At 43.9% G+C, this 13,046-nt stretch overlaps 1 protein-coding gene across 1 annotated transcript in view; it reads left to right on the top strand.

Annotated features, from left to right (window-relative positions):
- The window catches only part of PDLIM4 (PDZ and LIM domain 4), a 732,081-nt gene that overhangs the window by 532,817 nt on the left and 186,218 nt on the right, over positions 1 to 13,046 (top strand). The gene's annotated exons all lie outside the window — the stretch shown is intronic.

Here is a 13,046-nt window from a genome sequence, read left to right as displayed (position 1 = left end):
AGAGGTAATCACATGAATGTGCTTTCATCAAAATGGCAGGTGTCGCGGAAGTTAAATTCTACCCCTTTAAAAATCACAGAAATGACAACGTCACCCTTCTCCACGAAGCATCCTACTTTCATCCAAAAGGCCACTGGAGTCAAGCTATCCTGGCTGAAGACAGCTGATAGCCAGAAACCGGTCCTAGGATGCTTAATTCCAGTCCAAGGAAGACATGGCTAGGCAGTTCGGTATGGACTGTTCCCATGAGGCACAGGGTCAAGACTGAGTTGCATATGGCCATGTCTGAGCTGGGGTGGCTTGGTGAGCAAAATAACGATGGATTAAACACAGATCTGTGACTGGGGGTGAATGTTTTGCCATTGTGCAACATTCCAACCATCATATTGTGTGTTTTCCTTTAGCCTGCAACACTATAAACCCAATAAACAAAGGACTGAACACTAACATTGGACTAGTATTCTACTCTCCTTAAAGTGCTTCAGCACCTCATTCGGGGTAGTAAGCGCTAGTAGCATGTTCGCACTGTGCAACATGACGTTTTCAATGATTGCACAGTGCGGACAAGCATCCGGCACTGTGCAATAATTGAAAACGTCATGTTGCACAGTGCGAGCTGTAGTTTTCTACCGCTCTAGAAGATTTTCAATCGAGCGGCAGCTATGAGAAACCTGACCTTCCTGCATTGAGAATCTCGCCGGGAGGTTTATTTTCCACGCTTGCGATCGGCAACTTGATGTTGCCGATCGTGAACGAGTAAAAAGGATCACCAGGATGTCATCTTGCTAACTCGCGGTCGCCAACTTGACATTGAGGACCGCAAGCAAGCAAAAAATGACTGCTGCACTACGCTACGCTATGCTACCCATGTTTGCACTGTGCTACGTGCAGTTCGCGTAGTGCAAAGTTGCGCAAACTTCGCGAGCGTAGCGTAGTGCTTTGCCCATGGTTAGTTTTTAGTGCCATTAGACTAGGGTCGCCATTTTCCTGGAAAGTGGGATGTATGGAAAAAACCTTATGTGAGGAGAAGAAGAAAAGATCAGATTGAGAGAGCGGCCGTGTAACTGACGCAGTCAGAATTTGTCTTAAGGTCTCAATTTAATTGATAAAGAGAAGATTATGTTCTTCACAAAGCTGGTGAGAAAGGGTCACTCATGAGTATTAAGTGTTTGCGGCTTTAAAGGCCTCTAGTTTAATAGGTTAAGTTTTTCTATCAATTTGCCCCATAAAGGTGGTTTGGCTTTCCTGGTGGCATTTCAATAATCTTTCAGTTGTTTAAACCACAGCTGTTTATCTGTCGAGCACTGATTTTTTCCACCACTTGGATTCAGAAAAGTCCTCTTGCGTTTTCTACCCTAACCAAAAATGCCTGACGGGGGCTGTCACACACCCTCGTCCTGTGCGGGCGTGCACCCCCATACCGAAACAAGGAAATCAGCAATGCCTTTAAAATGCTGGCCGTACACTTAACAAGTGTAATTATTAATGATAGAGGTGGAAAGATGCATGCAAATGCCATAGTTGTTTACAAGTAAAAATGGCCTGGCAGCCGTCCTGCTTGCTTACATGACCACACGAATGTACAAAAGGATGATGCACGTGATTAGCGGATTTCAGGTCATGCATTTTTCTTAAGGGGAGTAGAAATTGGGGTGTTTAGTGTTACTCTACCTGCAAGCCAGAAAAATGAGAACTCGTGTTTTGAGTATTCGGATACATTTTTATCAAAAATTGAGTAGCGGCCGGCACGGATTGGGAGTGGCGAGTCGGGTAGGGGCGAGGGGAAATTGTGATGTAAAAATAAATGAAACACTTTAAGAACGTACCTTCTCGCCTCTCTCCCATACCAAATGTCGTCTCAGTCTCTCCTCTCCAGGGCCAGAAAAGGAAGTCAGGCTCTCTCCCTTAAGCCAATCACAATGCTGCAATGCAGCGTTGTGATTGGTCTGAGCGCCGTGGATTGGCGTTCAGCCAGGGAATGGGGCCTTGGCATGTTCTCCATGCAGGCAGTAATGCATCCTGCTTCACTGTTTTGAACGGACCCAGAGTGCCGACCACACTGTCATTGAGCACATTGAGTCGGCAAACCACTCCTCCCCTGCTCTGAGAGCAGAGCAGCAGGAACAAATAGCATGATAACAACCTTGAGTTATAATCTTTGTATTTGTTCTTTCTTTCACTGCTTTCTAGCAATGGGGCGACCCTCCTCTGCCTTAGCGGAGGAGCCGCCACTGATTCTGAACACTCCATAGGACTTCAGTTAATTGCTAGAAACAGCACAGCTACCATAAAGCAAAGTTATCATTTTGGCTCAAAATGGAGTGTTGGTCTACAACTCAAGACCCCATGTCCATGAGTCAGCCACTCCAATAGCCCCTCAGAAGACCAACAAACTCCATCCAGCAAATTTTCCCATAAGCTTGCCTGCTGCACAGCCAGTGCTTAATTTGAGCTGGTGGTTGCCCGTGGGGGACACCTCCGCTTATTTTTGGGGATTTGCACATATTTTTCCCGCATCAGATATATACCGAGAAAAAGAGAGGGAAAGCACACAAATTGAAAAGACTGAGTAAGAGAAAAAAGGAAAAATTGACATGAAAGGAGAGCAGGAACCTGCAAGAGTTAGATAAATGGACAGAGAGTGTCTGGTAGAGGATTAAAGAGGCATGAGGTGGGTATAAGACTACCAGCCTTAGTATTAGGTGCACCAACATTTAAATGCACCGGCCGCAGGCTTTGGAATTGGCACTCTTTCTTTACAAGTTACGTACTGTGCACAGCTCTTTACCTTTCACATTTTTAGAAGATCCTCTCTTCTGATATTAAAATCCTTGCCCTAGTTTACCCTTTCATCACAGCTAGATTTTCTCAAGAGAAACAAGCTCATATTGCCGATCTTATTCAGTAACTTGCAATGAACTTTCTTAAAAGGAGATTGCACTATTACTTCGACCATTCTAATAAAAAAAACATTCAGCACTTGTAAATCTGTGATGGAATGTAATGATGAAGGACAAATTAAGAGAATAACAGATTGCTTTAAGAATCTGTGCATATTATGCAAGGGACAAATTTAAATAAATGCCTCACATGATATAGATCTATAATTATGGTGAATTTTTCTTAGTACCCTGAAGCAGCAGCCTGATTGCTTAAGCACTATAAAACCAACAAATGTAATAAATACTTCAAGCTTAAAATAAATGAACAACACCCAGAGGCCATATTACAGAAAGTGCCTCGGGGTACAACGGGTATGTGTAGCCACTTGTTGTGCCCCTTGCCTTGGAGACCTTTGTGATACAGATGAAGCTAGGGCACATGCACGCTGGTGCTATGCTAAAGCGGCATTCCCTCATTTCTATGAGGCTGTGCCTCCACCTAATTGAGTGAAACACTTTGCTTTTGCCCCCGTGCCATAATATGGATACAAGCACAAAGGCAAAGTGACCATTGTCTGATGGCCACAAAGAGGTGGCACATAGTCAGTGTGGTGCGCCCTGAGGGCACCCCTTTTCAGGGGGAAATGAGGTCCCACTTATCAGTCGGACATCTCCCCAAGCAGGCGGGGAAGTCACTCACTACTCCCTGGTGGAATGAAATGGTTTCCAAGATCTCTCCCTGGTGGAATGAAATGGTTTCCAATATCTGTCCCTGGTGGAATGAAATGGTTTCCAAGATCTGTCCCTGGTGGAATTAAATGGTTTCCAAGATCTGTCCCCCCTGGTGGAATGAAAGGGTTTCCAAGATCTGTCCCTGGTGGAATGAAATGGTTTCCAAGATCTGTCCCTGGTGGAATGAAAGAGTTTCCAAGATCTGTCCCGGGTTTCCAAGATCTATCCCTGGTGGAATGAAAGGGTTTCCAAGATCTGTCCCTGGTGGAATGAAATGGTTTCCAAGATCTGTCCCTGGTGGAATGAAATGGTTTCCAAGATCTGTCCCTGGTGGAATGAAAGGGTTTCCAAGATCTGTCCCTGGTGGAATGAAATGGTTTCCAAGATTTCTCTCTGGTGGAATGAAATGGTTTCCAAGATCTGTCCCTGGTGGAATGAAATGGTTTCCAAGATCTGTCCCTGGTGGAATGAAAGGGTTTCCAAGATCTGTCCCTGGTGGAATGAAATGGTTTCCAAGATCTGTCCCTGGTGGAATGAAATGGTTTCCAAGATTTCTCTCTGGTGGAATGAAATGGTTTCCAAGATCTGTCTCTGGTGGAATTAAAGGGTTTCCAAGATCTCTCCCCGGTGGAATGAAATGGTTTCCAAGATCTGTCTCTGGTGGAATTAAAGGGTTTCCAAGATCTCTCCCTGGTGGAATGAAAGGGTTTCTAAGGTCTGCCCCTGGTGGAATGAAAGGGTTTCCAAGATCTATCTCTAGAGGAATTGAAGGGTTTCCAAAATCTGTCCCTAGTGGAATGAAGTGGTTCCCTGTAACAAAAGGAGTTTTGCCTGCCCTTAACTCCTGCAGCCCCAGATAAGAATTCACTCCAGAAAGTCTGTGTTGTGTCACTGTAGCTCATTCTATAGGCTCCCCGTTTAGGAAGAACATTAGATTTAAACCCACTTCCCACTGGTTGGCACCATGTTGACTGTATTGCCATTGCAGTGTTGTAAACATGGAGAGACCTTCACAAAGCATGCCATGCTGTAGCTTTTATTGTTGATTCAAGATGAGAACCGGACATTGCAAAGCTTCATAGACTGCCTACCAGGGGCGTGCACCCCATTGAGTGTAGAATAAGGTGCACATGATGCCAGAAGCAAATCCTCTGCTGAAAGGAGATAGGACTCGGGCAGAACACCAGCCAGTCACCGTAACAGGAGTGGAACGACGTGTGCACATTGACCACAGTTCTGACACTGCTGCAGCAACGTGATCCCCGGACTGGCCGTTCCGGGCATCGAGAGTTTCCCCAGGAGGCTGAAAGGTTGGGAGCCGGTTTTGTCGCTGGGAGACCAGTTTTGCAAGCAGGGTTGCAATATCCAGCCCCCAGTAACAAAAGCAGCAAGCAAGTGTTTCCAGCCTTCCAGAGCCAGGCAGTGCTTCCCCTTAGGCTGGTCCGAGAAAACTGCCATGACCCTTTCATGTTCCCGGTCCGGCCCTGTCCCTGCAAGATATCTAGCGATGCTCACCTGGAGGTAAATCAACCAACCAGAATCAAGAAATATTGCTACACTGTCATTGACTCAACCTTAATATCATTGTGTGTATTACCCTTTGCAGTAGCCCATGAGTCCAAGCAGCATAGAGCGGTCCATGCAGCAGTCCAAGTTATGCAAAGTCATTGTGTTGTCAGGGGGCATCGAATGAGCAGCCCCTAAAGGGATCCGGCCATATACCAGCCATATGCCAGGAAATGCCTTTCTCGGCATGGAGAAGGGCGGGTCCTGCCTGTAAGGACAGAGAGCCCAGGAGGAAAGCACCGACCCGGCTCGGTCCAGGCTTTAAGAGAAAGGGAGGAAGTGGCGGTCATTTCTGGCCTGCGAGGATGCCGAATGTTTATGGCATGTGGTTGATGATCATTTGACATAATGTTCTATTGATTACATGAAACTGCTGCTAATTATGTTCCCCCCGAAGCCATAGGAAATGGCGCGACGCAGAGGCAAGTCCCAGTGCCTTAAGTAAATACTGGTTTTGTAATTAGACAGAGTTGCAGAAAAAGCAACGTCTGCAGTTGTTTTCAGGCCCTGGGGCATTACAGCCTCAGTTTCAACAACAAGAAACGGTATACCTGTTTCTGTTCGAGTTTTCCGTCAGCCATCAGAATAGCAACACATCTGTCCTGGTAATGAAGTTTTCATAATACCTGGCCTCGTTTCCCTTCCTCACTTTGAAATTAGAAAATATGATTCACGCAGCTGAGTTTTTAAAGCTTCAAAGGTTTAAAAAAAAAAAAAAAAACAGGGACCTGTGGAAAACGTGCAGAACCCTCTTGTGCTGGGAGGTCTACAGGTCTGGCGACACTCCACCTGCTTAGGAACATGTAAGTTTCTTTGAAAAAACGGGTCGTTTTTTCTTATAAAAATCATAACATTAATTTACAGAGGAGTCAAATTCCAAATATTCTTGGGGGAGGAGGGGAGGGTGCTGGATTGTAGAAGCGTTCAACCCCTGTAACTTCACCTGAAACAACATTACCGGAAGTGATGTTATATGTGGGACTAAGGAAGGCCCTTGGTCAGATAGTGCATGTGTGGCGAAAGTCACAGGGTATTATATCAAAGATTCAGAAACACCACTTACACTCAGCTATTCACAGTTTACAGTAACACCTGGGCCCTTATTTATGAGGCCTTGCGTCAGTTTTGCGCCGCCGGTGCGTCACTTTTTGTGACGCACCAGCAGCGTACAAAATGCGCCTTGTTGCGCCATATTTAAAAAGTGACGCATCTAGGTAGATGCGTCACTTTTTAAACCCCTGCGCCACATTATACCTGCGTCAGGTATAATGTATGCAGAGGGGGGCGTTCCCCCGCAAAAAGCCTCGTAATAGTGACGCAGTGAAATCTATGAGATTTCACTGCGTCACTTTTAGGATGCTGTTGCGTCAAAATCTTGCGCCTTCCTCACAGCAGGCGTAAGACTGACGCAAGCCGTTTCACATGGGGCTTTCCCCATGTGAAGGAACGCATTGCTGGAGTTGCGTCACTTTTGTGACACACTCCAGCAATGCGTCACTTTTGCGCTTACAGATGCGTCAGAAATACTGACGTATCTGTAAGTCCTTGCGACATGATGCGTCATACATTAAATATGACGCATCATTGGTGTCGCAAGGAGTGCGCAGTGAAAAGTGACGCATCGCTGTTTTCACGCAGCGATGCGTCACTTTTCATAAATGAAGCCCTTGGTCTCTCAACATGTACATAATATCGAGGAATGCAGATAACAAGCACATGAGCGTATTGGAAATAAACATCTCAAGATCCAGAAAACGATTGGGGGAAAGGCTTCCATATCAAAATTCCAGCAACCTCTTTCAAATGTCGATCCAATGTACCCTTAACTTCTCCTCTCTTTAGCTGCACAAGTGTGTTGTAGTCACTGAGTACTTATCGGTCCTAATCTGTGATGGTAAAAACACGGATGCTGGAAAGGTCTAACAGACTCTACCATCAACCCATTTCCAAGGCCCGGGGCAGCTGAGAGCCACAACATAATGGTTTTTAGGATTTTAAAATCAGTACATGTTGGAAATGGCCATCTTTTGCATGGTATTCACCTGGACCTTTTGCCTTCACTACCCTATTTTTGCTGAACCTGTTATCTGCATAGGTAACCCCAAAAGCAAAGCCACCCGGAAAGAAATGAGCCAAAATAAACCGCAATCCTACCTAAGTCAATATATATAATGCTTAAGGATCCCAAGAGCAAGGTCACAAAGGTTAAGCGTCTCCGGGTCCCACTAATGGGCTACAATGAATCTGACAATTGTTATCTAGCAAGTCAGCTGAAGGGGAAGCAGGCATGGGTAAAAGTAATCCCAAATTCCAAGTTATGTCCAGGGAGGACTATTGGATTGATTTTTGGCTACCATCTATAGTATGGTGGTTATTAGAAGTTCAAGTTAAGGGTTTTGTTTGACCTTTGCATCTCTGAGAAAGACTCATCGCTTACGACTTGCAAATTTCAATTAGAGTTATAGTACTACTGCAACTTCAAACAGTGATATTCCCAGAATGTTAAGGGCTAGAAGGATGATTCAAAGAGTTTGGCTATCAGGGCGATAGGCTACATCCCTTGGCAAACAATGCTATGGTCTAAGCTGATGAGAGAAAACAAAGGTGTCCTGTTTGGTCTGGAAACCAGACCAGCTGAGTTACAACAGGGCTAGTGGTGATGATGTAGGCTCCCCAACACCTAGTCCTGGATTGCTCATTGGATGGACCTCAATCTTCCTGATACACAGATGGTCTGGGTGAGTACAGACCTGATGGGATACATGTACTTTGTGATTCCCGGGTGTTTCACCTCTGAGACAGCTCCTCCCCTCAAAAGTCAATCAGCTGGGCACTACTTCTGGTTCTTACTGGTCAAGATCCTGCTCCTCTCCACATTGGGCATTACAACTTTATTTTTTAAAGGACACAAGAGCATGAAGGGCTACAGTAGTACACAGATTTCTTTCCCGGACAAATACCTCCCGTGGCAAATGTAGAATCTGTTTTAACGTCCTTAGACATTACAGGATATTGGCTAACGGGGCAATATTTCTGATACTTTGGGCTCACAGGAAGGAAGAGAGAGCCAAGCAAAAGTCCTCCAACCTGGAATGAAAACATATTCCTGTGCTTTCCTTTGTAGTATCACGATTTGTCCATACTTCTTGTGCTTTTACAAAGCAGGAGAAGGAGGGGTAGGTTCCAAAATTGAATTGTATTGAAAGGCAGCTTGACCTGAGTGAAGACAGACTCTCTTGGCCAAGTTCTTCTAATTGATAGGCAATGCCAATAACACAACACAACACTTGCTGATGCTGGGCTGGCAGTAGCAGGATTTATTAATGTACCCCAAGATATCTGTCACTTGGGACAGACATTCACAACTAAAATTCAAGACTACAGCAAAAAAAAGATTTCAAAACAAATTTCAATTCTATTTGTAATTTACTAACACATTTGCATCCATATCTTTAAAGAAATGTACTTTATAAATGAGAAAATTATTAAACATGGAATAGAAACCCAACCTTGTGTAGTAGCCCTAAATATCAGCTCTGCAGTTGTGCATATAACAGTCTTGAAAACATAACATCCTGTTATAAAGTTGGCCCTTCAAGTGATATCCAGTGATTCATGATTATACTTTAGCAGCTTTGGAATATGGCACAGATGTACCCTAGGAGGTTGCAGACCCTGTTCACTTTCCACAAAGAGGAGTCTACAAATATTTTCAGGGAAATAATTCAAGGAAAAAAATATTTGTTTTGAATTTACAGCACACTTGCCTCTGCGGGTCGGACACTCTCATGTACTAGAAACCTATGACACCCACTGATAATAGTCCACTTCTGCAGAGAAAGGAAAATCAGTTGCAGCATCGCTGGCACCACGAAGCATCCCTATCTCATAAATAGCCCTCATACTCCTTACACGTTGGGCAGCACCAAACTATACAGGGATCCTGGGAGAAGATCAGTAGCTAATTTGTAAAAAACTAAGTGCCAGGGCTCCCGTCAGGAGGCAGTTTGCACCAACCCATTTCTCCTGTTACAGCCGCCTAAAACAGAACCAACTACTAACTATGAAAGTAGAGATAAGATGTGGTGTAATGGCCAGAGCGGCTGACTTTGGAGCTGCGGAAGCAGATTTGAGTCTTGCCTTCGGCTCTATATCCTGTGATTCTGGGCAAATCACTTAATCTCCCATAAATGAATGTGTCCTTACTTGGTGCACATGAAAAGTATCAGTGTTGATGATTAAGTGCCTGTGCTGAGCACTGGAAACCTCAGTCTAAAATGAAGCACAGGTGCATAGTTATATTTCAGCATATTCCAAGACACCATGCAAGTGGTTTATCAGCGGCCGCTGCTGTACCATCTCCGCAGAGGATGAGAGAAAGACCTCCCGCGCCCTCCTCCCCTTATTACACGTTAAACCTCTTCGCATCTCTGGGCTTCACTGGTAAGATGCCGCTGAGACTGGTCGCTTACCATGTGCTTTCTCCATCAACTGCCTGTTCAAATTCTAGCTTCCTGTTTTGCTCTTGCTTTTTCTTCGGCTCTTTCCTGACACATGCTTTCCCTCCACACACCCTTTTCATTGTACATAAAATTACATCTTTTGCAAGGCATATTCTGTTTGGTGCTTTCTTTAGAGTCTGCTTTTGTGCTAGAGTCGATCCTGATCAATATTCTGGTGCCCAGCTATCTGGGGCGCCGTTGTCATGATGGCGCGATGCAGTAGGCACTGGGACATAGGGGTGTGAGGACTCCTCTGCAATCGGTCTTCTACTACCCAGCATGGTGCAAGTTAGCCATTTCCCAGTTCGTCCGAAGGCACTATACGCCATTTTTACACCACTGACAATCATTCATAAGGGTTGTGGTCAGAATACCACACTTTAATGCAAAGATAACAAATAGATATTTGAAAATGATCTATCCCACCCTACATATTCAATCCTTGATGCCCTAATCCTAACCAGAAATCATCATTTTTAATGCTTGAATGCTACATGTGCACTGTGCAAACAGCTGGAGCCACCAATGACCTTTGTGGAGGGCCTTTAATGACCTTTAAGGGGAGATTGTAATCATGGAAAGGGACGTAGCTGTGAATCTATGTTTAGATTCCGAAGATTCCATAAAAGCACTGTGCTAAAGCTTTTGTTTATCCGAGGCAAGCATTTGTTTATCTTACCACTGGGCCAACAGGGATGGTTTTAAAATATCTTGTTAATCTTCTTAGACTCACATTATCAGACTTGCCTCAGCTGCGCTAAAGGGCTTATCTAACATTTTGGAAAGACATCCTAGCCAAAGTCAAGCAACAATATCAGGTGGCACTCCCAAATTAGATATATAATTAGAAAACTAAATATAACCCGGACATGAATAGATTAGTCTTCTATAGTAGCTGTCCCTTGCATTCAGCTTGGTCAAGATCACACTGGTATTGGCGGCAAAAATGTGCCTACATGCATTACAGGGGCATTACTGTAATGGTGCACAATATGCACATTGTAAGAAAGGGATTGATTTAAAGTTTGGCAGACCGGGTACTCTGTCGGAAACCCTATCCGACGAACTCTAGGTCCATCTGCCTCATTTAGAGACGAATGGACCATAAGCTTTCCATCAACTGAGTCCCCATTGCCTCAGTCAATAGGAAGCTTTCTTTGATGGTCTGATGAAGTAGAGGTTCATCAGAGCAAGGTCATTAACCTCTCTGCTCTATGTAGGGTGGAGGGTGCAATTTTCATTTTTATTTGTAGTGTGTGTCAGTAAGGGACAGAAAAAAAAATAAGACGCACATCCTGTGAGTAAACACCCAGAGAGTGAGTGTCCACAGTTTTTCTGTGATTCAGAAACAAACTCCAACTTTGTGAGTTTACAACAAGAAATGTTAAAAGGGCCGTGAATGGCCATCAAAGCCGACGGCTGTCGTGACCCAAACTTTTTGTACCTTGAAGGGAACCTTGAAAAGTCCCTTTCAACATACAGAGGTGACTGCTGGGCTGGGGATCATTTCTAAATGTGGAAGATGTTAGTTTTCCAGAGTGCAGTGCCCTCTGCCTCCTTGATGGGCTGTTTTCCATCTTCTAAAGCCTACATCAGCCCCTGATTTTGGTTGGTCTTTCACCATCTTGTGCTGTTGCCACACAAGCACAGTTACGTTTTGGGTTGTATGTATGTCTAACGAAAGAACAGAGTGTAAAACCAGCCTACCATGTTCACAGAAGGACCGACTGGATGGTGCCGGTAACTGGACTTACTAACAGAGACCGAAGAGCGCGGACCCCCCGATTGATTCAGCGGATTCAACTTAAACAGGAAACCGGAGCAAGCCGCAACATTGCTTCATGCGGATACAAACACCCGATCACCTTCCGCGCTAATAAATAAAAATATCCACTTCCACCCGAATTTCATTCCAGATAATAGTCCAGCCGCAGCAGGCGTAAAATTATTTACAACCACAAAAGTGAAGCCAGCAACTGAGAGGCACATGGTCCTGATGAGATTTCCCCATAACCAGGGGTCATCGAAACGCGTAGACCTCTTCTACCCAGCATTAGGAACTCTTGACTAACTCGGAAACATACCAACATTGTTTACTTGCTGATTTCCAATGCTTTGTTTTTCGTAAATTGTGACATTGTAAATATTTGCACAAGAAAATTGACATGTATGTAGATATTATGTTTTGTTTGGTATGAATGCTTAATGTAAGTCGTGAGTTTTGTTGTGAAAACACTATATTCTTTTTGTCCTTTGTTTAATTCGTGTTTATTGTGATCTATTATGTGGAACTAAACAAATGTTTTCTATTGAAAAGGAAAAAAGGTGCACATTGATTTGAGATATGCATTAAGTAAAAAATAAAACAGATTTGATTCATTCTGAAAAAAGATTCCTTGAGAATTACTGTTTCAGTCAGTGATTCGAGCGATCACCCGTGATCCATAACATAAGTAGTGTGGCAATATTGGTACCGCTTTTGGTTTATAACACAGAATGATCACAGCATAAAACCCCCATAACAATGCTTATATTCAGAGTTTCTAAACTACCTGGTTAGCCTAACGTTAATAAACAGAGCACAGCTTTATTCCAAAATCATACTCTGTGCGCAAAATTAGAATTCATTTTCTATCGCACTGCATAGTGACTTTCCTATTAATATTTCTTTCAAAAGTAATACTTGATATGTATTCTATCATTAAAATGTTCATGGTAACTAGAGGGCATATTAGCAAGAACCTCGTTAAAATTATTGCCGTTTTAGCGGCAGGAAACTGCAGCTAAAACAGCGATAATGGGCTTGCTAATATGCGTCATAGAATTTCAATTGAAGCCCAAGTTAGATGTGCAGGACTTCTAACCTGGGCTTCTATTGGAATTCTATAACGCATAGTAGCAAGCCCATTATCGCCGTTTTAACAGCAGTTTCCTGCCACTGAAACAGCGATAATTTTAATGAGGATCTTGCTAATAAGCCCCTAGATTGGTAAGTCTGGTCTCCAGAGTTGCAGTTATCAGCAGATGCTATAACTATTGGCTAAAAGAAACAGCCTCCTGGACACTAAGGGTTCGTTAAATACGAGCAATAACTGGAGGAATCAGATTTTCCACAACCAATTTCCCTGATTATTCCTCATTTTCTGCTGCATTGTCAACTGGACATTTGAGCTGCTTTGAGCAGTATGAGTATAAGGTCCAGGCTCCAAGCAATGGGCTTACTGTGTTACTCAGAATCCTGATAGGCCTGTTTAGTCCTATTATTGAACCCCTTGTACATTACAAGTGTTAGAAATGTAGATTCTGGTTTGCTAGGGTGTGCACCTAAGCCAGGCAGAACCCACCACTCTAGTCAGGGTAAGGG

The sequence above is a fragment of the Lissotriton vulgaris genome, chromosome 7, assembly GCF_964263255.1.
Source record: "Lissotriton vulgaris chromosome 7, aLisVul1.2, whole genome shotgun sequence".
In the NCBI taxonomy this organism is placed as follows: Eukaryota; Metazoa; Chordata; class Amphibia; order Caudata; family Salamandridae; genus Lissotriton; species Lissotriton vulgaris.
This window is presented reverse-complemented; position numbering and strand designations above follow the sequence as displayed.